We start from the raw sequence: 24,216 nt of genomic DNA on the forward strand, positions 1-24,216 counted from the left end.
AGATAACACATGCAAAGCATTTGGCACCATGCCTGGCACACGGAGCCCTTAAGTATAAGCTGTTGTTAATGGTGAGAAGTTCCTGTGGGTCTTACTCTGTCCTGGGTGCTATTTCAGCAGACAATGAACACTCGCCCTCTACCTTACATTATCTTTCTACTACTGACATCTCAGAATTCCCATCCTCTTCTCTCTGCTGTGGCCTCCTCACTTCTCTGGTTTTTTACCTGAAATCACCTTAATAATGATTGGCTTACTGAGCACCTACTGTGTGCCAAGCTTTGTATATATAAGTTGTTTTACCTCTCAACAACCCCAAGAAGTATTTGTTGTTGTATCCACCACCATTTCTCCTTCCCACTTTGTTTTCGGTTTGCTTTTAAATAAATGAACCAGAAACTCATACAGATAAGTAGCAGAGCTGGGATTTGACCCACAGTCTTCAAAGAACCCACTTGCTCCATTACCTCTCTTGCCCCCAAACCTACCTAGTTTTCCATGTCAACCTCAGCACATTGTTCCTTATTTTCTAGTAATTTTTAAACCCAACATTAACTCATTTCATGACCTCCAAGGTTTCTATTGGCCTTTGCCCCATGGTTTGGTGACTTTCTCATCCTGTTGTTCATGACTTTTGACCCCATATCCCTTGAGACGCCTGCACCTTATAGCAGAGGGAAAATATCTTTTTAGGTTCATGGCTGAGGTCCCTAACAAAAGACAGATTAACAAGAAAAGAGCATACAAATTTATTTAATATAAGTTTTATATGATGCAGGAGCCTTCATAAGGAAATGACATGAAGAAAAGGTTAAACCTATGTATTTTTATGCTAGGTTTGATGAAGAGTGATAGCTGTGGAGAAATACTATAGGGCAAAAGGTATGACCTAATGGTGATAGACTGGGGGAAACTTAGCAAAGCCCATTCAGATTCATCTCTGTGACCCTGTATCTTTAGAGATAAGGATGTTTCTTTTCTCTGGATATAGGGAGGGCACGTCTTGCATAAGGGTCTTAGGACCTACTTCAGGGGCAAGTCAGAAAATCCTTCCAAGACTTTATGACCTGCTTCCGGGGAGAGGGGCAGGGAAAGGTGAGTCACCTTCCTGCTTTTGTCAGTTTCTCATGTTGCCGTATTTTGGGGTAGTATATCCTGAATCCAATCAACATTAATACTTCTCCTCATCTTATGCCCAGATATCATCTCGCTCTGTGAGTCCTTGGAGCTCCCAGCCTTCACCCCATGGTCTTACTCACTCTAAGGTTTCTCCCATCTCACTGGCACTTTACCACGTCCTCTCATCCTAAGGTCCTTACCCCTAGGAGTCCATGTGTCCATGTATTCTAAAACCCTCTAGCCCAGTAGTCTTTTATCCTGTGACCCGTTCCTATTTCCAGTCTCAGTGTTCTAGCTGTACCCCCCCTTCTGCCATCCTCAGCTACATCCTGTTGTGTGAAACGTTCATCTAATTATCCCTTCATGTAGTGACCTCCTAATGTGCCCAGTTTCAATGAAATGGGCCCCTTCCACCCTGACATAAACCCATCCTTCAGAACCTAAACACCCTCCAATTTTAAGAATCCTCCTCTCACATCCCTGCCCAATATCCTGTGAGATCCTGCTTCTCAGATTTCTCCCTCACTTTCATCAGTGATTGCCTTTTCAAACCTGAATCATCTTTCACCATTCCCCTCTCCCAGTCTTTCTCACCGGGCCTTCTCTTTCCTGCCTTCCTCTTGTCTCACTAACCATCCTTACTCCACCAATCTTGATAACAAATTGATTACAATGTAAATCTCCCTCCCACCCCAATTCTGCCCCTTTCTTCCTCCACTCTCTTGTGCATCTAACTGCAGGGCCCTGCGAATGACCCAACTGCTCTCAGCTCTCCTTCCTTCACACGTGGCAGTGTCCAACCAAACTCATTGGCCTCTTTGGTTTGTCCAGAGAACTACACTTTTCTCTGGGGAACTCACTTTTTTTATTGTTTTGGTTTTTTTGGCAGCCAGATCCAAACCCTCGACCTTGGTGCTATCAATACCACATTCTAACCAATTGAGCTAACCAGACAGACTTCTCTGGGAACTTTTGATGTTTCTGATAATAGATCACCACGATTTCAGTTATTTAGGTAGCAAGCAGAAAGCCCTTGGAAATCCTTCAGAATTGATCTAGCTGTGTCTCCTGGACACACTATCACTATCCTGTCCTGTTTATGAAGCTACTTGCTGTATGTGTCCTCAGGGTAGAATGCTTTGAGTGTCAGCCTCTGCGCAGCATTGAATTATCCCCATTATTTTACAAGCCCTGGAAGGACTTTCCAGTCCACTCCCACCCAAAGACTGGATGGTGAGTAGCAAAATGTGACATTAAAGATTCACATCCAAAAGTGTATTCTGCAGGTCACAAAATTCCCAGGTCTCCTTTAATGTACTTATTGGCTGTACAGCCATACATGTAGCAGAGGGCAAAACTAGGGTTAAGAAAGGGATGTATCTGGGGTCTACAAATTATGTGGGTGGATTCAAAAAAGAAGCTTTTGTTAAGCTTTGTTAAATCATTCTTAAGGCACAGGTCATATTCTGTCTTATATTTTTTTTTCTTTGTGTACTTTCCTTACCCTCACCTGTACCCTGTGACTTCCTTCAGAACAGAAGCTAGATTTTCTTCTGTCATCTTAATCCTGCCCCTCATATTTAGCAGGAAATCAGTAAGTACTTAATGATTTAACTCAGAAATTCTGCGTCAATTACAAACAAGTAAAAACAGCTCATGTCTACATTCATTTTTTTAGCCACAATAATCCCCCCCCCCACACTCGAAAGCCCTCCACACATGATAATGGGTAAGTCTCTTGATTCACACAGTCTGGAATTTAGATACTTCCTTTTTTAGTCATTGCTCTGGTGGGGGAATGGTTATAAGTGCTTTTTTTTTACGGTATATCTGGTTAGACTAGGGAGATTGCTGAAATACAGTGGTAACAAGGTCAGAGTCTGTCTTATATAGACCTGTTCTCAAGAAAACAGCTAGATTAAATATTTAGTGAGGGTTGCAGAGGATCAGGGGATAGAGAAAACCAAACTGGCAAAACATTGGTAATTGTTGAAGTTGGGTAATGGGTTCATGGGGTTCATTATACTGTTCTTTCTACTTTTGTGTATGTCGAAAATCCATAATAAAATGTTTAAAGGGAAGCAGCTAGATGAACACAAATTTAGCACTGTTTCTTGGAAACCACCTCAAAGCAAATGAGCTGCTGTTACTGAATCAGTACTGTTATCTAGGTTAAGTAGTATATTTAGTCCTAACCGATCTCTGACCTCTTCTGTTTGTGAGATATCAGGATGCTAAAGTAGAAAATAGCACCCTGCAGAATTCTGTACCTGGTAGCAGTTGTAACTTCTTGGCAACAAGCATCTGTTGCCCTGGTCCTTCCTTGCTTCCTAGCTCAGGTGTGGTTTCTGGTGGTAAAGGACTGGACTGGTCTGAGAAGAAGACAGGGCAGTAGGGAGAAAAGGTGGCTCAGGGCTGTGGAGAGACCAGAGCTCAACTAGGGTCTTCCCCTTCTGGCCTAAAGCTTTCAGATTACTGGGAGATCTTAAAGGTATGGATATTCATTTATTATTATCTGATTGATTTATTCATTCTTTTTTTTTTTTTGTCTTTTTCCTTGTCCGGCAACGGATCGCAACCCTCAGTGTCGCCCCGTACCGGACCGGGACCGGCAACGGGATCGCAACCCTCGGTGTTGCCCCCGCGCCTCGCTCAGCCAGTGAGCGGGAACCGGTCTGTATGTGGGATCCGAACCCTCGGCGGGAGCGCCGCCGCGCTTCCCAAGCAGCGCACTAGCGCAGTGCGCCACCGGGCCGGCCCCGATTTATTCATTCTACTTAAATTTGGTAAATGTCTTCTATGTGCCAGATACTTTTCTAGGCACTGAGGATAGTGCAGTCCTCACCTATTGGGTAGTAGATGAAGGAGACACAGACAATAAACAAACAAGTAAAATATAAGTTGAGAAAATTAAGCAGAGAAGGGAGATAGAGAGTGGCAGGAGTCTGGGTGTTATAATTTTAAATAGGGTGGTCAAGAAAGTTCTCACTGAAAAGACAGCATTTGAGCAAAGACCTGAAGTAAGTTAGGGAGTGAGCCAAGCATATGATATACTGGGGGACATTTATTCCAGTCAGGGGGAACAGCAAGTGCAAAGGCCCTGAGGCAGCAACGTGCCTGTTATATTAGAGAAACACAAGGAAGCCAGCCAGTATGATTGCAGTAGGGTAAGAGAGGGGAAACAGAAGATGTTGGGGTGGGAGTGGATTGAGGGCAGATCATGTTGGGCCTGCTTATATTATGAATTGTGAGTGAGATGGGAGCATTGGAGTGTTCTAGGCAGATAAGTGACATGATCTGACATATTTTGAAAAGTTTGTTTTTGGCTGTTGTGTTTAGAATAAGCTGTAATGGGACAAGAGTTAGATGAGGGACACTGGTTAAGAGGCTACTGCAGTAGTCCAGGCCAGAGAAGTTGGTGGCTTGGACCCAAAGTAAAGCAATGGAAGAGTGAGAAGTGGTTGGATCTGGATACATTTTTGAAAGAGGAGCCAACAGGATTTGCTGATGGATAGGATGGAGCATATAAAAGAGAGGCTCCCACATGTTTGGCCTGAGCAGCTAAAGGGGGAATTCCATTTACTGAAATGGGGGAACCTGGAAAGGGGGCAGGTTGTGTTAAAGGGAAGATAAGAAATTCACTTTTTTTTTTTTTTTTTTTGGCGGCTGGCTGGTGCAGTGATCCTAACCCTTGGCCTTGAGAAATTCACTTTTGAACATGTCAAGTTTGAGATGTTTTTTGGACATCAAAATAAGATATTGAGTAAGCAGGTGGATACAGTAGTCCCCCCTTATCCGTGGTTTCGCTTCCCATTGTTTCAGTTACCTGCAATACAGTAAGATGTATACAATGAGATATTTTGAGAGAGACCACATTCATATAACTTTTATTACAGTATATTGTTATAATTTTTCTATTTTATAATGTTATTGTTGTTAATCTCTTACTGTGCCTAATTTATAAATTAAACTTTATCATATGTAGATATGTATAGGAAAAAACATTATATATATAGGGTTTGGTGCTATCCATGGTTTCAGGCATCCACTGGGGGTCTTGGAATGTATCTCCCTCAGATAGATAAGGGGGGACAACTGTATACAAATCTGCTGGGTCCTAGTAAATATCTGCTTGCTCAGGAACTGAAGAACACTGTTATTGGGCAAGAGACAGAGGAGTGTGGTGGTAAGAACACTGGCAGTTTAGGTATTAGGCTCGGCTTTTCCACCAGGTAGCTGTGTGATCCTTTGGGATGCCTCTGGCGGTGCTGGCCTGTGTTACTTCATCTGCAAAATAGCTGCTGTAGACTAGAAATGAACTATCTCCTCAGCCCCTCCCATTGTGAGAGATAATGAATTAAGTGCTTGGAGTAAACAAGATAATATATGTGTATTTGAGAGCATTTTGGAAACTGCTGAGCTGTACACGGGATAGTGGTGTTGGTGGTAAGATTCCTTCCTTTCTTCACTTAAGTAATAAATATCCAGTGAGTGCCTGCCATGTGCTGGGCGCTGTGCTTCACGAGAATACAATAATGGAGAAGATGAATCCATGCCCTGGTGGAGCACTACAGACCAGTCCCCTTTATAAATACGGACCTATTCAGGCTTTGCTGCTAAGTGCAGAGGGAACACAGGGTTGGAGTCTCACTGTCTGGTGTGACATTAGCCAGGTAAAGCTTGTTCTTGAGTGTGGAAGGAAATAGTGAACATGGATGTCAGAGACAAGGCAAGATGGTATTCCGGATGAGGAAAAAGTGGTCAGCCTACCGGAGCTGGGGAAGAGTTGGGAGAGGTGTGATATGGTTGGGAAAGGATGGGGTGGTGAGCCTCATTTCCTTCCCTCCTTCATTCTTCCATGCAATGTTTACTTCTTTCCTAGGTCTTTCTCTTAAGGAACTCATAGTTCTGTAGTAGATGAAGGGTTTCAAATCTGATCTCAGAAGTTTCAGTTAGATCTAATTCGCAATAAGTGGAACTGTATTAATCACTTGGTATCTGTGGGCACATTCTTTGTTAGGTGCTAATTAAGCCAAAAGGCATGCTCTCCGGGTACTTAATTTTTTTTTTTTTTTCTGGGGGCCAGGGTGGGGTGGCGCTGGAGTATGGAGGATCCAAATCTGTGACCTTGGTGTTACCAGCACCACACTCTCCCAAGTGAGCTAACCGGCCAGCCCCCAGGAACTTAAGTTATAATCAGAATAACAGGAAGTAAGAGTGTGTTATTTTCCCCTAAAAGAGTCAGGTGTTCAGATCCTCTAACCGGCCACCTGTCAAAAAAAAAAAAAGTCAAGTGTTATGGAAAACATAGTGTAGCAGTGTAATCCTTTAACTGCATCTGGAAGCTTTCCTTTGGTTGTTATCCTTTTGTCATTTAGGTGTCAATGTTTATATTGTGAGGAGAGTTTTATTTGACCAGGTGAACAATAGTACAAGATATAGCCCATTCTAATGGACACGTCATCCCCCAAATTAGTTTAAAGTAGACATGTAGTCAGCATCTATCACTTAATAGAATGGGGACATTTTGTCCTGGCGAGTGGGGGAAAAAACATACAAAGCCAAGTACAGCTGAAGCCATTGTTTTTAACTGATGGCCTTAACCTGCCTCAGGTGCTGTTTCCTAAAGCTCCTGACAAACTACAAATGCCTCTTGCTCTGGCAGCTGTCCATCAAGGTTTAGAAATGTGAGGGTTTCCCAAAACCTATGCCATCATCTGCTTTACTGGTAGAAAGTACAGCTGAAGCCATTGTTTTTAACTGATGGCCTTAACCTGCCTCAGGTGCTGTTTCCTAAAGCTCCTAACAAACTACAAATGCCTCTTGCTCTGGCAGCTGTCAATCAAGGTTTAGAAATGTGAGGGTTTCCCAAAACCTATGCCATCATCTGCTTTACTGGTAGAAATATAGGCCTATTCAAGCTCCTCACTTATAGTTCAGAATCAGAAAGATCTGTGATGTTGGATAAACCATTCAAAGCCTCATGGTATGTACTATCACCAACCGGAAGTCAGAATGGTTTTAGTGCCTCTTGTTTAACACTCCCCCAGTGGTTCTCCAGTGAATTGTTCATCTCTGAGAAGCCCAGATATAACTTGTTAGCCTGGCACTATATCTCATTGCATAACTAACTGTTCATTTGTTGCAAGTCCCTGCTGCTTTAGGATGGTTGAAAAGCATGAGACCCATACAGTTAAGAAGTGGGCTGGCTAGTGAGCTCACTGGGTTAGATCATAGTACTGATAACCCCAAGGTCAAGGGTTCAGATCCTTTTACCAGCCACAAAACAAAACAAAAAAAACTGGGGGCTCTTTGAGATTGTAGAACTGACCTGAGACCTAGTTGCAGGGGATTTGGCAAGGCTACCTGAGACCAGAGTTATTTTCTCTGTCTGAGATTATCCTCTTAACCTCAGAAGTACTGTCCTGGGGCCACATGGAACAGTGAGCAAGAAAGGTAGTCCCCGCTTAGACCACCACTTAGCCATACCCACACTTGTAGCCAGGCTGGGGACACACATGTCAGAGCCAGAATTTCGTCTGACCCTGTATAGACTTGTTTTGCCTCATGCTCAACCTGATCAGTTTTCCATATAATATCCCAGAATGGCATCCATGAATTGTGAAGCTAAGTTTTCAGATGTGGTTTTCCTGCAAAGCTGTCTGGAATCCATCCTATCAGCACTGGACTATCCATGTCTCAGGAACAGAGACTCACAGATACTCCTGTAACCAACAAAGGGAGTACAAACCATGCTTTTAGACTTTCTTTTTTTATTCTTTTATGTATTTATTTTGCAGTAATACTTTCTCAAGGCTTATTTTTTTAAGTATAAAGACTAGAGTACTTCAAAAAGTTTGTGGAAAAATAGAATTAAAAGATAATACAAATCTTTCTATGAACTTTTTTTTGTTTTATTTTGGTTTCCCATGAACTTTTTAAAGACCCCTCATATCTAGTGAAAAGTCACCCTTCTGTCACTGTGCCCCAGTCACTCAGTTATCCTTCCACAGACAACCCTGGTTAGTAATTTCTTGACTCTCCTTCCACAGATTTTTTTTATGCCAGTGGCAGCACACAAAAGGCACTGTTTTATACCTTGCCATTTTTATTTCATATATTTTGGAGATCTTTCCTTGTCAGTATGTAAGGATCTTCCTCATTTATTTATGTCTACATAGTATGGAAGTACCATATTGATAGACATTTATGCTGTTTCTAATTTTTGGCTATTATTACATGCAGGTATGCCATGAATAACCTTGGATGTGTGCCATTTTTCACACATGTGTATCTACCCATAGACTAGAGATGAAATTGCTGGGTCAGATGGTATGTACATTTGTAATTTTGGTTGATATTGCCAGTGTATACTCCCACCAACAATGTAAGACTGTTTCCCCACAGCCTCATGGACATTGCTTTGAGTTAAGACTATAACAGGGCTGGCTGGTTAGCTCAGTTGGTTAGAATGCATTGTTATAACACCAAGGTCAAGGGTCCAGATCCCCATACCAGCGCTGCCAAAAAAAAAAGAATGTAACAGTTTCCCTGAAGATTAAGGTAGGATACTTAATAATGGGGTCCCACCGTGACACTCTGTTCCACAAGACGAACAAAACACAACACATCACAGTTTGAAGAATGTCACATTTAAAAATATATCCAAGAGGTAACTAGAACTCTAGTGATAATAAGAGGAGAAAGAAAGAAAACTCCTAGAGGGAAAAGTTCCCCACCTCATTATTTATGCTGGCATGAGGAGGAGGGCTGGCCAGTTATCTCAGTTGGTTAGAATATGGTGTTATAACACCAAGGTCAAGGGTTCGGATTCCCATACTGGCCAGCCGCCAAAAGAAAGAATGAGGAATTAGAGAAGGAATAGATGATGTTTTTCTTTGCAGACCTAGGAGAGATGAGGTATAGTTAGTAATAGGAAAGCTGGGGGGAGAATAAAGGAAAATCTCGGAAGGGAGGGACTGTCAAACAAGTGAGCAGCTGTAGTGTCCACTGTAGAGCTGCCTCTCGGCTCAATGCTGGCATCTTTTTATTTCAATGATTTTTTTTTTTATTATTATACCCCTTCCTTTTAGCACAACTGCTCATTTCTTTTTGGCCTCTTCTGATCTTATCTCACTTGGAGTTGTGGTTTCTGATCTTATCTCACTTGGAGTTGTGGTTTATGCAAGTTGGAATTGGATGAATGTTCAAGCTTATGTCTTTTTTTATTTATTGTTAATTTGTTAACCCTCCTCCATTAATCTAGATGGTCTTCATGGTTATTGTCTAAAACATTTAAACAAGCATTGTCATGTAGTAGCTCTTGTTTTCTGTGCAATCTTTTTGTGGGATGAATTACAAAGATGGGTTATTAGATCTCAAACCCAGAACCTTTCCCAGTAGGGTTAAGCATTGACAGATTGTGCTCTGGAGAGCCTGGAGCAACCTCCAGTGCTGTCAGCAGTGCACACTTGTGCCTGTTTCTCCGCCTTGCCAGCTTTGATTGTTGGATTTTTTAAAAAATTAATAGACCTTATTCCTTAAGCAGTTTTATAGAAAAATTGAACAGAAAGTACAGAATGTTGCCATATACTTCCTCCCTTTCAGTTTCCCCTATTATTAACATCTTGCATTGGTGTTGTATATATATGTATTTTTTTTAACTTTTTTGTTTTTAGATTTTGGTGTGGTAGATTTGTTATCATTGATGAACTGATACTGATACATTACTATTAACTGAAGTCCATAGTTTACATTAGGGCTCACTCTCATGTTGTACATTCTGTGGATTTTGTCAAATGCATAATGCCATCTATACGTCATTACAGTATCAAACAGAAGAGTTTTACTGCCCTTAAAAAATCCCCTGTGCTCTACCTATTCATTCTACCCTCTCAACCCTGAACCTCTGGCAACCGCTGATCTTTTTATTGTCTCAATAGTTTTGCCTTCTCCAGAATGTCATTTATTTGGGATCAGGTAGTATGTCGTCTTTTCAGACTGGCTTCTTTCACTTAGCAATATGCATTTAAGTTTGCTCCACGTCTTAATGGTTTGATAGCTCATTTATTTTTATCACTAAATAATATTGTATAGATGTATCACAGTTTGTTTATTTATTTATTTATTTTTCTAAAAGATGACCGGTAAGGGGATCTCAACCCTTGGCTTGGTGTTGTCAGCACCACGCTCAGCCAGTGAGCAAACCGGCATCCCTATATGGGATCCGAACCCGTGGCCTTGGTGTTATCAGCACCACACTCTACCGAGTGAGCCACGGGCCGGCCCACAGTTTGTTTATTGAAGGACGTCTTGGTTGTTACAATTTTGGCTATTTTGAATAAAGCTGCTATAAACTTTTGTGTGCAGGTTTTTCTGTGTATATAAGTTTTCAACTCATTTGGGTAAATACCAAGGCACATGATTGGTGGTTTATATAGTAAGAGTATGTTTGGCTTTGTAAGAAACTGCCAAACTGTTTTCCAAAGTGGCTATACCATTTTGCATTCCCAACAGCAGTAAATGAGAGTTCTATCATTCCACATCCTTGCCAGCGTTTGGTATTGTCAGTGTTATGGACTTTCATCATCCTAATAGGTGTGTAGTGGTATCTCATTGTTTTAATTTGCAGTTTCCTAATGACATGATGTAGAGCATCTTTTCATATGTTTGTGTGCCATCTGTATATCTTCTTTGTTGAGGTATCTGTTCAGATCTTTTGCCCCCCCCCCCCCCCTTTTTTTTTTTTTTTTTTTTGCAGCTGGCCAGTATGGGGATTTTTTTTGCGCATTTTTTAATTGGGTTGTGACAGCCTGTGCCTGTCTCCCAGCCTTGCCAGCATTGACTGTTGTATTTTATACTTTTACTTTGATTTTTGGTGATTTGATAACTTTAATATCATCATGATTATTCTTTCTTGCTCTTTAATAATAAATGAGAATGAGCCTATTTTTTATTGTTTATTTACTGTTATTAGTATTTTTTGTTTGTATAAATTCATATTGTAGCCTATTTGTTCAGTAGGAATTTGATATTGTTCTTGGCGGTTTCTGTGTGTCTGTGTTTTTAATATACTTTATGTTTAAAAAAATTTTTTTCCGGGCCGGCCCGGTGGCGCACTGGATAAGTGCGCCGCTTGGGAAGTGCAGCGGCGCTCCCGCCCGAGGGTTCGGATCCCACATACAGACCGGTTCCCGCTCACTGGCTGAGCGAGGCGCGGGGGCAACGCTGGGGGTTGCAGTCCCGTTGCCGGTCCCCGGTCCGGTACGGGGGCAACACTGAGGATTGCGATCCGTTGCCGGACACGGAAAAAGACAAAAGACAAAAGACAAAAAAAAAAAAAAAAAAATTTTCCTACAGTTGACCCTTTTTTAAATCAATTCTTCTTTCACTTGACTTTATTTTACTTTAAAAGTCCAAAACTTAAAAAAAAAAAAAAATCCAAAAACTATCTTCTCTTCCTAATTGGGATCCATTTTGATGAACTGATGAAATAAAAATCTAACCTTTTTGTCTCAGGGTGATGTTTTTAAATAATATGAAACTGTGATGACCCAGTCCTTCCTGATGTGAATGGAATATTTTATTTTCAAATAGCCCTTCTCAAGCCAGTGGTGACCTCAAGCTGAATTCCAGAAAACAGTTCAGATGTAACTTCATCATATCTATGCTAATTTGCTTATTGGTGTAAAGCTTATCCTGCGGATAATCCTTCCAAAAGATCTTCTTCTGGACTTTTCTTTTCATGGGCTAAAGGTAAGTTTGAAACCCAGCTATGATTGCTGTGTTGGGTGTTTATAAACTAAGATGTTAAAATTCAATTAAATGGGTCTGGCTGATTGGCTTAGTTGGTAAAGGGTGGTGCTAACAACAGCAAGGTAAAGGGTTCAGATCTCTGTAACAGCCAGCCACCAAAAAAATAAAATAATTAAAGAAATAACATAAAAATCCAATTTTCAGCCATACATTTAATTGAATTTTCTTTTTACTTTTTTCTTTCTTTTTTTTTGTTTTTGGTAGCTGGCCAGTATGGGAATCCGAACCCTTGACCTTGAGTTATTTGTTTCAGTTTAAATGAATTCCATTCTGTAATAATGGGGTCTGTATTTTCATTGCTCTTTTGCAATTGGAAATAGTTCACTTTGCCTAATTAGTCCCTTTTCTATGATTAATTCAAATCTGTAAACTTGCAGTAGTCAAATAGGAACCATACTAAAAAGTGATTTGGGTTTTCAAAATCAATGTGCCCTTTGTAAAGAGATTCTTAGCTGATGTTTTAACTCTGTGTTGCGTTAATGCGAGTTTCTGTTACTAATTTCCTGTTTTGTCTTCAGTGTTTAGAAACCCACAGAAACAAGCCCATTTCAGTAGGTTTTTGGTGTGCGTTGAAGTCTTTGTCTATAATAACAAATACTGAATCATTTAACTGCAGCTCTTACAAATCTGGTTCTTGTTTGCCATTGTCTCCATTAGCCTTCACCCCTCTCAAACTAATGTTTCTCTGTCCTCTATGAGAAGTTTTCTTTGTTTACAAATGAGGGAGTTTCTCAGCGAAAATTGCCATAATTTTTTTTCTAGTCAAAGTTGAACATTTTTATCTTTCCAAGCAATTTTTTTTTTTGGGGGGGGCTTCTAAATACATTGCCCTCTGGGCTGGCTGAGGCAGAGTACAGAAATCCTTATTCCAAATGTCCAGGCAGTTCTGGTTGGCAGAGTATGATAGAATATCAAGCAGGTGCCTGTAGTCAGCACAGCCCAGCTTGGGTGTGGATCAGATTAGATCTCAACCGTGACAAAGTAGAGAAACACAAATACCATGGCTTCTTTTTTTTTTTTTTTTTTTTGACCAGTAAGGGGATCGCAACCCTTGGCTTGGTGTCGTCTGCACTGCGCTCAGCCAGTGAGTGCACCAGCCATCCCTATATAGGATCCGAACCTGCGGCCTCGGCGCTCTGCTGCGCTCCCAGCGCCGCACTCTCCTGAGTGAGCCACGGGGTTGGCCCTACCATGGCTTCTTTAATTTCCTTTCACATCCCTTATTTTTCTGCTTTGAGGAGGCCATTTAAATGCATCTTGTTTCATGGAGGGATACACCTAAAGATATGAAGTCTTTAAAAAGTTTTTCTAAATATTATCTCTCCCCAATAATTACAATTTATGTTTTTACATTAAGAAACACATTAATGTATTATGAAGCCAAAGGGTTATTTCCTGCATCAGAACCAACATGGGTTAAGTTCATTTAAAAGTGCAACAGAACTGGGCTTGGTGCTAGTTCTGGGGAGGTCAGGAGTGCTCCCTTTCAGTCTTGACCTTTTGTCATCATTCTTATCTCACCTCCCCATCACCCTCACCCAAGTCTGTCTCTCCCCTATACCCAGCTCAGGTTATAGCAGAGCTGGTAAACCTTATACCCTCCAAGGAGAAAACAGAGCTGCTCCCCATTACCCCTCCACCCTTTCTCAGAGTCTCACAGGAGTTATGAATCTGAAGTGTCAGGTATGGTCAAGAATGGTCAGGTACAGCCATCCTGAGGCAGTGACAAACCTCTCTTTGGCTCTGCTTATGTCATTGTTGTTAGTTTGGTGCCGGCACAAGAGGATTCAGAGTAAACCATTAAAGGAATGGGAGAGAAAATGGCAACCAGGACACTGGTACATGCCTGGCAGCCGTGAAGCATCCTCCTTACCTCCTGCAGTCAGTCTTTGTTGGAAGGCAGTTTCAGAGATTGGGAAAGGCTAGGGAGCAACAGTGGGCTGTTTTAAAAGTTTATATTATGAGCCTTAAGGAAAGAAAAGTGAGTGAGTCAGGGTTATTTAGCCTGGACGCAAGAACATGCAAAGGAGTAGAGATTTGTTTTCTTTGACTTTAAGAAGGGTTATTTTGGGAAATGTGGCTCTTTCCACTGTGGGCAGATCAGAAAGGACTGGGTTTAAGTTACAGTGGGTGAGATGGTAGTGTTTTGAGTGCTGACAGTGTGTGGGTCACAGTGGATTAGCAGGAGGAAGAAGTGTGCCAAATATTGGAAGGTACGGACTCTGCAGCCGTCAGCCTGGCTTTGAAACCTAACTTCAGCACTTAGTAGCTTTGGGACCTTGGGCAAATTACTGTACCTCTGAGCCTCAGTCACCTCATCTGTAAAGTGGGGATAATATACCTACCTCCTCATAGAGTTATTTCTTTTTAATTTTAATTTTTTTGGTTTTTTTTTTTTTCCTTTTTGTCGTGTCCGGCAACGGATCGCAACCCTCAATGTCGCGCCCGTACCGGACCGGGACTGGCAACGGGATCGGCAACGGGATCGCAACCCTCGGTGTTGCTCTCACGCCTCGCTCAGCCAGTGAGCGGGAACCGGTCTGTATGTGGGATCCGAACCCTCGGCGGGAGCGCCTGCCGCACTTCCCAAGCGGCACACTGTAGCAGTGTGCCACCGGGCTGGCCATAATTTTTTTGTTTTAAAAAATGGATACAAAATCGTTGTACGTATTTATGGTGTACATGTAATATTTTGATATATGTAAACAATGTGTAATGATAAAATCAGAGTAATTAGGATATCCATCGCCTCAAACATTTGTTTTTTCTTACTGTTGGGAACATTCAGAATCCTCTCTTCTAGCTATTTTAAAATATACAATAAATTATTCCTCTTTTCTAATTGTAATTTTTCGTTTGTTTTTTGGAGGCTGGCTGGTAAGGAGTCTGACTGTAATTTTGTGCCCATTAACCAAGCTCTCTCTGTCCACCTTCTCCCCTACCCTTCCCAGCCTCTGGTAACCACTATTCTACTCTCTATTTCTTCTTTTTTTTTTTTTTTAAAGATGACTGGTAAGGGGATCTTAACCCTTGATTTGGTGTTGTCAGCACCACACTCTCCCAAGTGAGCTAACCGGCCATCCCTATATGGGATCCGAACCCACAGCCTTGGTGTTATCAGCACCACACTCTCCCAGGTGAGCCACGGGCTGGCCCTCTACTCTCTATTTCTATGAGATTAACTTTTTCAACTCCCACGTATAAGTGAGAACATGCAGTATTTGGCTTTTGGTGCCTGGCTTATTTCACTTCACATGATGGCCTCCAGGCTCATCCATGTTGTCGAAAATGACAAGGTTGCAGGGTTTTTTTTATGGCCGAATGGTATTCCATTGTATATATATACCATATTTTTTAATCCATTCATCCGTTGATGGACACTTCAGTTGATTCTGTATCTTGGCTGTTACGGATAGTGCTGCAATAAACATGGGAGTGTGGATAACTTTGATGTACTGATTTCCCTTTCTTTGAATGTATACCTAGTAGTGAGATTGCTGAATTATTAGGTATTTTTATTTTTAGTTTTTTGAGGAACCTCCATACTGTTTTCCATAATGGTTGGTAATTTACATTTCCATCAACAGTGTATAAGAGTTCCTCATAGGGTTATTATTTTTTTAATATTATTATTTTTTTTACATTCTATGATTTCATGGAGCAGTTGGGAGGGAGGGGGAAAGGGGAAAGGGGAAGGGAATGGGATGGAAAAAGGAGGAAGGAGGAGGGTGGGATTGAGGCCTGTGTCACCCCCCTCATTCCCACAGGGGAGACCAGGGGGCTTCCAGTGGTGGCTTAGTCATTGCCGGGCTGGGTGCAGATATCAGGGGTGTGTGACAAAAGCCCTTGCCCCCCACCACCCCAGCTCAGGAACCCAGGGCTCTTCTTGCTGCAGCTTGGTGCTTGTTGCTGGGCTAGTTGTGCGTGTTGGAGGGGATGTGGCTGAGGCCCAAGGTCCCCACCCTCAGGACTGGTTGCAGGTGTTGAGGGGCATGGCTGAGGCCCCCAGCCCTCCTCCCTTTCTGGCTTGGTAGCCCAGGGGACTTCTGGTCCTTCTAGATGTTATAGGTGTTCTTTGGTGAAATGAGATCTTTACTAGTCAATATCAAACTTTGTCTCTGGTTGTGGGTACTTTGTTGTCACTTCTCACTGTGTGACAGAGACACAAAGATTACTCAGAGCCCAAATATTAAGAGCAATGAGAAGCCCAAAGAGGCTGGACCAAGACAACTCTCTCAAGAAGGGAGAAACAAGGTGCAGCCCCAAGTTGGTATTTGCTTCAGCTTTTATTGTAAAGACAAGGAAATACAAGAGAAAAAACAACTTAATCAGTCATTTGTCAAAGGAATGAAAAGAAATTGGCTATGGGGCAATCTCTGGAAAACATCTTGAGAAACAAAGGAAAGGGAGTAATACTGGATAAGAAATGACCTTAATGTTCTTAACTAATCTAGCAGAACATTTGCTGTTTTCAGCACTTAGGTTCTGCATAAATGCATTTAGGACTTTTGCCCTTTGTGCACTCCCTGTTCTTTATCAAGCCTATGTGCTCCCATGCTTTGTTTTTTATTTGAGTTCTGTGGTGGATTATTTGCTGTTCCAACCACTCAAACTCTGCTCTGGAACTAATTTGTTGTCCTTTGCTTACCTCTAAAATGGGAGAACTTCCTGTGAGGACCAGTATTTGAGCTCTGTGACTGAGCTAAATTGCTGCTTTGCTGCTGATTCCCTAGGGAAGGTTTTTTTTTATGCAACTCAGGTTTTAATGATTGACTTTATAGGTACTTCCAGGTTTAGTGAAATCTGGTGCACCTGGGTTGTGTAGAAACACTGGTCTGGGCCTGAGTCTTTTCATCAAACTGCACCCCATGCAATTCTGTATTCCTGACCAGTCTCCTCTGAGTGGTACTGCACTGATTGGGAGGCAGGTCAGCTGTCCTTGCTATGCCCCAGTGTTCCCCTGGTGGTCCTGTCTCCCCCATCGCCCGTGCTGCAAACACTTCTCATGGGACGGGCCATGCGCTGGTCCTTTGAGATGACTCACCAGCCTCTGAGTGGCTCCTCGCTCCTATGTGGGTCCATGGGAACCCTATTAGTGGTATTGCTGGCCTGGAGGCCACCAAGGCCCCCTTCTCCCCTGCCGCCTCCAAGCAACTCATCCAAAGGGCACAGCTGCGGCTTTTGCAGCTCCTGCTCTGTGCACTCAACATCTCCAGCCTGGAAACAGCTGGGATTTGAAATGGTTGGAGGAGTTTTTTCTTTCTCTCATAGTGTGTTCTCCTGCCTTCATGCACTCTGTTGGTCTCTCCTCTTCTTCCCCTGAGCTCTAGCAGCCCCAGCTTGGCTGTCATTGCTTTTTTATAGTTGTAAATTGGTTGATTTGTGGGAGAGAGTGACACTGGGGACCATCTATTCTGCCATCTTGACCAGAAGTCCCTCATAGGGTTATTTTTAAGATTAAAAGAGTTAATATAGATAAAATGTTTTGAACAGTGGTTGGCACATATTAAGGGGTATATAGGTGATAAATATAATTAGCATAAGCAGTGGGAAGGATCTTAGAGTCATCTGGGCCAACACTTCATTTTACAAATAAAAAGGCAAACCTAGGAGATAGAATCAAGTTTAGAAGCCCACTCTGTAGACTTCTAGGCTGGGGCTGTTGCCACTATTCCTGGCTACGTTTTAGAAATACAAATTGCTTCAAAACCATTTCCCTTAAGGTTCTTCTTCCTTCCCCTCCTCCTCAGAGTCAGTATCTTTAAAATACTTCCTATGCACCAGCACTGTGCTAAATGCCAACATATGTGACCTCATTTAATCTTTATAGCAACCTGTGAAGGTGCCACTATTATTATCATTTTTTTAAGAAGTGGTATCTGAGGCTCTGAGAGGTGCATTTACTTGCCCAAGGCTACACAGTTTCTAGAAGTAGAGTCTGGATTGGAAACCAAGTTGTCTGACTCCAGAGCCTGTGCTGTTAACCACACCACTGATTTTCTGTGGAAAGTCCCAACGGAGTGCAGACATGCAAAATTAAACCAACCATTGCTGCAGGATCCATAGGGCCCAGCCATAAAGATTTGAGGCAAATTGCAATCCCTTTTCTTTTTTCTTTCTCTCTTTTTTTTTTTTTTAATGTAGTTAGCCAGTGTGGGGATCGAATACAATCCCTTTCTTTTTTTTTTCTTTGGCAGCTGGCTGGTATGGGGATCCAAACCCTTGACCTTGGTGTTATCAGCAGTACACTCTTCCAAGCGTGCAATCCCTTTTCAACCAGCAGTCTGCTTTGTTTCTAAACCTGGGACTGTCATGTGTCCTTGTTTCTGATAGAATGCTTTTACACTGAAACAGGCTACCAAAAGAATCTCTCTCTGATTAAGAGAATGAAAGTTGAAAGTCGTGGAGCAGACCAAGAAAGACCAGGACCAGAGGTTTTGTGAAATAGGGACTATGTCGGGGTTATCAGGGCACTGAACCCTTGTTGGGGTCACTGCCAGGATTCTAACAGACCAGAGAAGATGAGTCAGATATCAGAATTCCCACCTTGACCAGTGGTTCTTTACCTTTAATCCCTGTAAGGCTCTGGATGACAGCCTTATACTCCCCTTTCTTCAGAAAAATGCATAGGCTAACACACCTAAACAGTATTTTGGGGTACTTCAGGGTTCATAAATTTTCCAGCTTTAGGAACCTCTGTGCTTGGAAGCATAGTAGAGTACTTAAGAGCACATTCTGGATCAGGTAGCCTAGGTTCAAATCCTCCTCTCCCACTTATTAGCTATGCAACCTTGAACAAGTTACTTAATGGCTTGGGTCTCAGCTCCCTCAACTGTAAAATGAAGATAATAGTATTTAATTATAGGGTTGTTGTGAGAATTACATGAGTTAATATTCCTAGTATGTGGTTAACTCTATAGTATTCACTGTTAGTAGTAGTAGTGTTGCTATCTTTGGAGCTTAACCCATTCAGTAAATGTTTTTGGGCAGAATGAATGAATAATTCTAGTTGAGATGCCAGTCCTGGGGTGTTGCATATGGGCTGTAGTTATGCCAAGATATTGATCCACTAAACCCTCAGTGTTGCCAAAGCCCCAACTGGTCACTTCTGGCTTTAAGGAGCAGCATCTGCAATGACATACAAATATCCTTCTCTTTGGGTGCCAACATGAAAACAGTTTGGGTAGCACCAATCGAGGATGTTAGCTGGTAGGTCATGAGAATAAAGTAGGCCACATTCCAAGTCAAGGAGAATTCTGTGGATGGGTGGCAAAAAGAATCTTAACCATTGAGATTGAGAGAGAGAGAGAGAGAGAGAGAGAGAGCAGATGCTCTGGGTTTACTGCAGGCCTCACAAGTGGGGTCTATAGCAAGAGTAGGCTTCACACCTTGGTGGATACAGAGGAGGTCCTGCCAGCAGGACCTTCCCACGTCACACCGAACGACCCCTTGAGTCACTCCAAGAGGATCTGTGGAGAGCCCACAGTATGAGGTACTGGAGGAACCACTATGAACCAGAAACCATACTGGAGCCCAAAGTCTTGTGTAGGTAATGAACATTAAACAGATAGTGATAAGTACCAAAACAGGTGAGCCCAGGGGTTTGAGTGCTAGGAAGAGATGCTGCCCAAGGCTGCAGGAATTTATAACAGGACCCAGCCTTGGCTGCATAGTGGACTCTGAGGGCAAGGAAGCTATTGAAGAGTTTTGGTCAAGGAAGCGGTATATTTAGGTTTGTACTTTTTTTCCCCCAGCATGTTTGAAAATGAATTGGTTACAGGCAAGAGTTTATCTGAGGACATAGATTATGAGGGTCTTACAGTAGTCAAGAGGTGAGAGGTGGGGCCGGCCCATGGCTCACTCGGTAGAGTGCGGTGCTGATAACACCAAGGCCACGGGTTCGGATCCTATATAGGGATGGCCGGTTTGCTCACTGGCTGAGCATGGTGCTGACACCACCAAGCCAAGGGTTGAGATCCCCTTACCAGTCATCTTTATATAGGATTAAAAAAAAAAAAAAAAAAAAAAAAAAGAGGTGAGAGGTGATACTTGCCTGAAATGGGTACCTGGATTTTTGAGGAAGAAGGAGGACTCAAGGATGGCCTCACCAATTCTGGATGGATGGAGGTGCCATCCCTGGGATAGGGGATACTAGAAGTAGAACAGTTCTGGATAGGGGGACACTGCAAATTCTGTTGGGGACTTGTTTCATTTGTGATGCCTGTGGGGTGTTCCCTGAGGATAGTCAGCAGGGTCAGCGGATGTATGGGTCTGAGCACGGGAGAGATGTTGGGATGGGCAGAGAAAACCAGCAGAGTGGAGTTGGCTGCCAGCCTTCAGTGGGGCTCCCTTCTGAAGGGAGCAAGTTTACAAGTAGATTTTGATCAGTGAATTCTTATTTTATAACCAGTTTGACTGGCATGCTCTCTTCTGTGCTCAACTTTTAGAATTCTTAGATATTTTAAGACCTTTTCATAAAAACTAACAATTCTCTACTTTGAAGAATGTGTCTCTTTCTTCTTGGCTGGCCTCCTTCCCTGCATGTCCTTGCAGTGGGTGGAAGCTATGCAACTCATAATGTGACACTGTCCGTTTTCTCAGATTTGTGACCCAGAAGGAAATTTCTAACCTCAGCCGTGGCTCTTGGTTCTGGCCAGAAACCAGCTTCATGTCTGAGTGCACGAGCAGCAGTTTGCCATGGAGAGCTTGGGGCTACAGACGGTGACCCTCAGTGATGGGACGACAGCCTATGTCCAGCAAGCTGTCAAAGGTGAGTATTTATGGGGACCTCAGAATCCTGCTCTGTCCCTTAGCCTCTGGAAAGTAGTGTCCTCTTTTAAGAGTCTCACCACCACCCTGCCCTCCTACCTGCTCATTCCTGCCCACCAACACAACTTGCTGTGCATGAGAATCTCATGTGATGCTTGATGAAAAGGGAACTCTTTCAAATAAAACGCTACCTCTTTAAAATAAAGTACAAGCGGAAAAGATCATACAAACCTAGCTTTAGGAGCCAAGACCTCTCAAAAGCAGAATTCCTTACATGTAGTGCATACTTCATAAATAATTCTGGAATGGATGAGCACAATGCAAGTTATGACTTCCTGCTTTTCACATATTCCCTGTTCCGTTTCTGCCTCCCTGTTTAAATCTTTCTCTTGTCAGTGCTTTTTACAAGCAGTTCATCATCTTAATTCAAGTTTAGGCACTCCGACTATCTACTGAGCATCTACCATGTACAAGATACTCTTCTAGGTTCAAAGGTGGACACCCAAACAGAGATCTCATGCCTTACTCCCCACTAGGGGTTGCCAGATATAAAAATACATGGCACACAGGTAGATTTGAATTGCAGATAAATGACAAATAATTTTTAGTGTAGATATGTTCCAAATATTGCATGGGATAAGAGCTGGCCGGTTAGTTCAGTTCATTAAAGCATGGTGCTTATAACACCAAGGTCCAGGATTCAATCCCTGTGCTGTCCAGCCAGCCCCAAAATGAATAAAATATATATTGCCTGGGACAGACATGTATAAACATGGGATTAAATACTAAAAAATACTAAAATAATAACACTAAGTACTAAAAAAATTTCATTGATCTGAAATTCATATTTACCTGGGCATTCTGTATGTTATCTTGCAACCCTACCCCCACTCTCAAGGAACTTAAATCAAGCAAGGTAGATGTGGATTCAGAAGAGAGTGTTGTTAGGGCTGGCCCATGGCTCACTCAGGAAAGTGCAGTGCTGATAACACCAAGGCCACAGGTTCAGATCCTATGTAGGGATGGCCGGTTCACTCACTGGCTGAGCGTGGTGCTGACAACACCAAGCCAAGGGTTAAGATCCCCTTACCAGTCATCTTTAAAAAAAGAGGAGAGTGTTGTTGAGGGCAAGGCTGCAGGCCAGGGACACTCCTCCTTTCTTGCCAGCATTCTCAGGCATGCCAGATGGCATTTGCATCTTCCTTGGACAGCACTGGGCAAGCACTGCCTCATTCCTACTCTTCATTTGGCCTTTTCTAGACTGCTTAAGTGACACCATCCTCATGGCTGTATTAGCATTGCAACATTGGCCTCTTTCATTTCGATGCATTGTCAAAATATATTTCTGATCCTAAGTTTACAGATAAGTTGTTTATTGATTTCATTTTAAATTGTTTTCTGATGACAACTAAAGAGGCCCCTAAATCTCATCAGTAAGATCTTTCCATACCGCAGTGTGTGGGGGTACCTTCTGGAAAGGTTTCTTGTCAAGAGCTGTCTTTGATGTGTGGATTTGCACTGGTTTCGTTCTCTTGAGAATGAAACTTTTGTAGAATACTTTTGAAGCCTTAAACCCTCTGTTTACAGACTTCCCACCATGGATCTTGCCCCTCTGGTGCCTTCTCAATGAGATGGAAGAACTTAGGAACTTTAGGTAGGGCTATATTTACTCCTTGGATCCAGTTAGTTCCCGTGCCTCAGTCTTCCACTGAGAATGAATGGTTGAATGAATGAATAAAAAGCAAGTGACCACACCTGGCCTGAGAAGGCCATTCTTTTTCTATATCTTCCCTTCTTATGTCTTGGTCTCTCTGCCTCGTTTAAGTCTTTCTCTTGTCACTCTTTCTGACTGTGTTCTCTGCCTTCTCTATAATATTATAGTGTGTGCTTACATTCACACACACACACACTCACAACAGATTTCCCACTCCTTAGGGTAGAGCTGGCCTTCAGGGACTAAAACCACACTGTCCTGAAAGGCTCCTCTGAAGCTTTTTTTTTATGTGGGGGGAAGGGGGTACCGCAGGCCAGTATGGGGATCTGAACCCTCTGAAACTTTTGTCTGCAGCACTTTCATCTCTTTCAGAAAGCATCTCTGTCTGGGCCTAGCTTAGCCAGCAAGCAGCTAGACTCATCTGTAATTAGGGTGAGCATGAAATGTATCATTCAAACCTGACTCTTTTGAGAGTGGATGAGTATGCCATTAATAAATGAGCTGGGACTGTCCCAGGCAAACAGGGACCTGTGTCACCTCTCTATAATGAGCTACAGTACCCACATCAGTCAGCTTTTCTCCCCACCTGCCTCTCCCCATTGTAGTCTCGTTTGTTAGAGGAAATTGTAAATTAAAATTTTTCCTCAAACAACTCTTCTCAACGTACTGTTTTCTGCCTTGAAGCAGTAACCACTCTGCTAGCAGTACCTCTGCTGAATGCTTTCAGAAACACTAGTACTGGTGCCCTTGTCAGGACAGATAAACTATTTTTTTTTTTTCTTTTTGTCTTTTTTCATGACCAGCAACGGATCGCAACCCTCAGTGTCGCGCCCGTACCGGACCGGGACCGGCAACGGGATCGCAACCCTCGGTGTTGCACCCGCACCTTGCTCAGCCAGTGAGCAACCGGTCTGTATGTGGGATCCGAACCCTCGGCGGGAGTGCCGCCTCACTCCCAAGCGGCGCACTGTAGCAGTGCGCCACCGGGCCGGCCCCAGGACAGATAAACTGTTAAACTGAGGGTAGCCTCGTGCTCTCTGGGTGGGACGGAAGAGAATGGGTCCCTCTCCCTTCATCTCAGCTGCCTTTCTTACTTCTTACCTTTTTCTCCACCTCACCTGCCTTTGGCTGGGTTGTAGGACTGTTAGTTACTGACCCCAGAAGACTCAGTTTGGGGACAAGTTTGGAGATTCCTCTAAAGGGGAGATATCAGTAGAGAGCTGAGCTGGAAGTGGCTGCCTGGTCCTTTTCCCACATCATAAGAGATCAAATTCCTAAGCCTGAAATTTCTAAAAAAAGGAACAAACAAATCACTTGTCATTAATTCTTCAATCTCCCTCTCCTCCTTTCCTTTCTCCCTTCCTTTCTTCCTTCCCCCTCCTCTCAGACTCACTGGACATAGGGAGGGACCATCTAATTCTAATTTCAAGAGCCTTTTAGAAGTGTTTTCCAGTAAGGTAAAGGAAGAGTAATATCTTAGGAAATCTGGAGTCTTTTTAATTTTTACACTACCTGTGTTGCCTTAGGTGAGTCAATTTTTATTGGAAAATTGAAAGTATCAGAGATCACTGAAGGAAATATTACTCAACGGTGGCAGTAGAACAAGACCTAGATGGACACATTAATAGTGGCAGTAGAACAAGACCTAGGTGGACACATACATAGCTCCCTATTGGGCTTTTTTTTTTTTTTTTTTGGCAGTTGGCCAGTACAGGGATCCGAACCCTTGATTTTTTTTTTTTGTCTTTTTTCCGTGTCCGGCAACGGATCGCAACCCTCAGTGTTGCCCCCGTACCGGA

The sequence above is a fragment of the Galeopterus variegatus genome, unplaced genomic scaffold, assembly GCF_000696425.1.
Source record: "Galeopterus variegatus unplaced genomic scaffold, G_variegatus-3.0.2 Scaffold783, whole genome shotgun sequence".
NCBI lineage: Eukaryota > Metazoa > Chordata > Mammalia > Dermoptera > Cynocephalidae > Galeopterus > Galeopterus variegatus.